A 4,684-nucleotide genomic window follows, 5' to 3' on the forward strand; every position below is an offset into this window, starting at 1 on the left:
GTTTTATACAGAGGGGGGTTGTATTGAAGGGCCATAAGCTTTGAATATGCGTTGGTTCCAATCCGGATCTCGTTGTTTGGGTCTCGAGATGATATTCAGGAGACAAAAGAGCAGAGCTGATAGAAATGCTAATTATAATGGAGATACTAATTCTTTAATAAAGACTTGTGCCCATTGTCCAAGATTCCTTTGTGGGACTTTCTTTTTATTCTTCTTGACTTGACTCAACAACCCTCCAATTCAGGACAGAACTCTAAGGGTATCTCTGAAGATTCAAAATACAGAAGAGCGACTGCCAATCAAGACAATATTGAATTGAAGCACGCGCCTTAGGACCGATCCCAGTGAAATAGGAAAACGAATCCGCGCGCTACCGAGTTTCCTTCATCGATCGGAACAAAACTAGCAAAAGAAAGAGGGAGCTGCGCTATACATAATACAAAGGGACCCAGGCTCTGCCCGAATGATACGATCAGCAACTTCTAGTACCCAAGCTATGTGATCAATAACTATTCTCCTAGAGGCGAATCCCTCAGGGCGCCCTAAGCAACCGAAGGGTAGAGAAGATGAAGAATAAGGGTAATCTAAGCATGCGCCACCAAAAGGAAAGAGAGGACCGATTGATACCAATAGCAAGATACACATCTTTTTTTTTAGACTCCGAGGGTTGAGAATAGTTGAGGATCAGAAGATTGGCCTTAATAGATTAAGTGCAAACTTTCTTTTTTATATTATATATATGAGTAAGCCCCTTCCCTTAGGAACAGAAGTATACACAAGGGGGTAATTTCTCACAATTATTCACGTTCAACTCCAAGATCCAGCAAGCCAACTTCAACCGAAACTGAGTCACATTCTCCCTCTCTTCCTAATGGAGGCACATACCATTCTTGTAACAGTGGATGGATAAAAGTCTCGTAGTCTTTGTTTCTAAAAAGGTCGTGCCCTTTCTACATATATCGAAATTTTAGTCTTTCACCCCTCCTTTATCGAATTAGCTATGGCTAATCTAGTAGAGTAGGGCTAATCAGAAGTTTCACTATGGCGATTGGAAGCGAAGCCTCAATTCAAATCGAGCAGCAGCTTTTCTACACTCAAAGGGAACCCGGCATCCCATTAACTGAGACTTCCTATGCATAGCTGTAGCCTTTCGTCATACCCTTTGGCTACTTAGTGCCTCCACCTACTACTAGGCTGTAATCTTCTTGTTTCTAAACTAAATCGAGGGTCTATGCGGCTCTCTGAATAATAGAATATGTCCACTGTAGTCTATTTGAAGCGTTCCTGCTTGTCTTGAATCAAACGGAATTGAATAACCCTGTGTAGCGGATAGCATGGACTGATTGAAATAGCATACTTGTGCAATGGATCTCGTTTATCTTTCATATGTTAAATGTTCGTGTAGTGAATTCACGGCTAGAGATAGTACATTCTGGGTCGATCAAGGAAGGTAGCGTATACGGGTACTTGGGATTGAGTAGAGCATAGGTTCAATAACCGGGCTTGGAAAAGAGAATGATAATCTCGTTCAGCAAGAGGCTGGGTTTTTGGTCTTTCTACGTTTCCGCTTATGCTCCTTTGGTTAGTACTCCAAATTGGATTTCTTTCTGGTTGGTTCGAAGTAATGCTCCTTTTATTTAGCTATTCCCTACATTCTTTGGTAAAAGTGCTCATGCAGCTTCTAAGGGATGCCTTCCCCTCCAAGTTGTTTCAAAGTAAGATCTGTGGATAAACGATGGTTAAGCCGCATCGGTGCGGTCGGGATCGCCCGGTACTTGTGAGGCAGAAGAATCCTTGAATAGAAGATCGAGCTTGTGGAAAGTCTTTTTTTAGTACTTGTTAGCGTCCCTTCCCCCTGAGTTCAAGATGTCCCTTTCCGCTTCTCTTTCAGCAACTTCCGGATTGGTCAAGCCTCGAATCGAATCCTGGATCAACGCCCTTTTTCGCTTAACCCATTCGTTCACAGTCGATTCAACTTAAACCAATGTCACATGTCTTGTGAGCATTCAACCATGATCTTCTTTTGTTCACATCAGATCTTTCCTGGTAACTAAGGCAATGAAATTTTATTAATGAATAAATTACCTCATATCTTTCCCTCTGGGTGGGATGATACGAAATAGAGCAGTTGCCAATTGGCATGCGAAACCGAGAAGGAACTTACTTTCATAGACAAGAGCTGACCTTGGGCCAATGACCAGATATTTAAGATTATTAGCCAAAGTAGATAGAGTGAATGGGAATAGTCGAATGCCCTATGGAGTAAAGGGAAGGGGCTTGAGTTCTGAGACGAAGATAAGGCTTCCGGACATATGGAAGAAGGAGGCATCGTAGATGAGGAGATCCAGTTGTGCTTGCTGCCTATCCACTTGGCGAGTAAGAGGCTCTGTGCAAGAGTGGATTTTCAACCTTCTGCCTTTGCTTGCTTCATCTGCAGAGCTAACTCCGGAAGTGACTGCTCTAGCCAATGCGCATGCGTTCCTTCCTAAATGCAATTAGGCTTCTCGCGTTGATCACATAGCTTCTTCTGTAGTGCGTGTATTTAGTGTCTCCTTTGCTGTCCTATCGCGGAGTTATGTACGTAGGGTGCGCGTAGAAAGCTTATAGTGCTCTTCTTTGATTGATTGTAATTGAGTTGACTGACTCAGGAACTTTCCCTTAGGGTGAATGCACTAGGTGAGCGTCTTTCAATGCTTGCTTTTTTAGTTGTTTAGCCTATAGCCTTGTTGCTAAAGCTGTTAGCGCGTAGTCTGTCTCATATACCTCCAAGAGCGGTGAGTGGGTGTAGTAAGATAAGATGTAGGTAGGCATATCTATGTTTGGGCACTGAACATGGTAGCTATAGCGAGGGGAAAGATCCATAGCAAAGACCGGTAAGCTCGCTTCCCACATCCCATTCGATGCTTTCCCTCCTTCTTTATTTGCTTGATGCGCCGCTCGGTGTGCTCAGATGGTTCTGCTTCATGCTCGTCGACTCTGAGTTCGGGTTTCAATGAGTACCACGATCATTCCCGTTAACCAAATCTCTCCATTTTATGATCAATTCATTAGATCCAGCTCCCTGGCAGTTACAAAAGAACATCTTCATTGGGATGCTGTCAGTGAAGAAAAAGAAGTAAACTGTCATACCTGGTTCCAAGGGAAGAGAGCCCCAGTGAAGTAAACCGAGGGCACGAAGCAAGGTATGGTGGGTGCCAGCTACTTTCACTTGTTAGGAGTAGGGGCTGAAAAGAGCTCTTTGTATAGGTTGGGTTTGCTGGGCTTTGATGCTGACCTTCTTTTTTTGAAAAGGGGAAGGTTTGATAAAGGAGCTTTTAAGCCCTTTTGCTGGATTGTTGGTCTGCAGCCCCGCCCTATAGAATAGAATGAATCCAATAAGGAGAGGCCTATGGATGACCGAGCCACTCTTATACTACTCCTTACCTCACCCCCTTCTCACTTAAAGGGCGAAGTCGCTGAAGCGAGTCTAAAGGCCAAAGAGTGATCTTTGAACGTTACTACGCATCCTTATTAATGAATAGGTATAGTGTAAGGTAGGTTTGTTTGGGTATAGCAGGACTTGAACCTGCGACCATTAGGTTAAAAGCCCAATGCTCTACCAACTGAGCTATACACCCCCAAAAAAGATAGATAGTAGTAAATAAAGATTGGTGCAGAAAAGAGGGCGGCCCCTCTTCTCATCATATTAAAGGGGCGCAGCTCTGTATGAGGCTCGTACTGCGGAGCAAGCGAAGAATAAGGGCGCGCGTTAGCACTCCTGCAAGAAAACGGCCTTACTCAACAAGCGCACCTTTATTAGTAAGTTGTTTCCACTCATTGAAGATTCTATCTACAAAAGAAGGTCAACGGGGGATACTAAAGTTGCTCTCACTGACACCATCTACGAGAAGGTGAGGAGGTCGTCTTTCTTTTCTTTCCGGCCGCCATACGGTTCGCCTTAAAGCCGGAGAAAGGGAGGAGCAGTTATCTATGTAATTACGGTCTTTGTTGGCCGTTGTTCCGGTCGAGCACTCTCTTTTCTTTGCTTTGTTCAATAGAGTCTTACCAAACAAGACTGACTTCTTACCAACCCGCGAAGGGTTGTGAAGTTGGACCAGGTACGAAGAATGAATCTATATCTGTGTACAGTACGGAAGTTGCTGGCCGGCGGCCGCTCAACTGTTCGAGCGCAATACAGTGGTGGTTGGTTCCGATTCGACAAGGGTAGAATGCCTGGTCGAAGGTCCAGTACAGTAGGTAGCAGGCGTGTTCGTTTTGGCTCCCGAGCGAGAACGAGAAAGAGGCGCTGCACCATTCTTGCTGCTATGTACGTGAACCTTGACTTGAGAGATTCATCCAATGGAACCCACACTCAAAGGAGGACCACAAGCTCGGGGCTCGACGAAACATAAAATATCAGCATTAAGAAACTGACTTATTGGGGTTAGCAGTGAAAGAAAGAGCCCGGCATTCATATGAATAGCTTAGTCTACTAAAATCAAAGAGGGACCAGCCTCATCGTGGTAATTATCGTTCACCTCTAATGTGACACGTTCCCTCCCAGTTATATGATCCACGGGATCAGTCGGCTAGAGAGCGGGGCTATTCTTCTTCCGGGGAGGGAAAGTCGTCCCCTCTACTGATCGAACCCTCAGTTCGGGGGTCTTCGTCAACATGTTTTGAGGCTCCAGTCTTCGGCGGGTCA

The 4,684-nt window shown here is 44.8% G+C and overlaps 1 non-coding gene across 1 annotated transcript; it reads right to left on the minus strand.

Annotated features, from left to right (window-relative positions):
* Positions 1-3,544: 3,544 nt before the first annotated feature.
* On the minus strand, positions 3,545-3,617 carry TRNAK-UUU (transfer RNA lysine (anticodon UUU)). Its single transcript has one exon. It is a non-coding gene; the product is annotated as a tRNA-Lys (tRNA).
* Between the last annotated feature and the right edge of the window lie 1,067 nt (positions 3,618-4,684).

This window comes from Vigna unguiculata, unplaced genomic scaffold, assembly GCF_037176805.1.
Source record: "Vigna unguiculata cultivar grain cowpea cultivar isolate G323 ecotype 2 unplaced genomic scaffold, ASM3717680v1 ptg000297l, whole genome shotgun sequence".
Taxonomy (NCBI): Eukaryota; Viridiplantae; Streptophyta; class Magnoliopsida; order Fabales; family Fabaceae; genus Vigna; species Vigna unguiculata.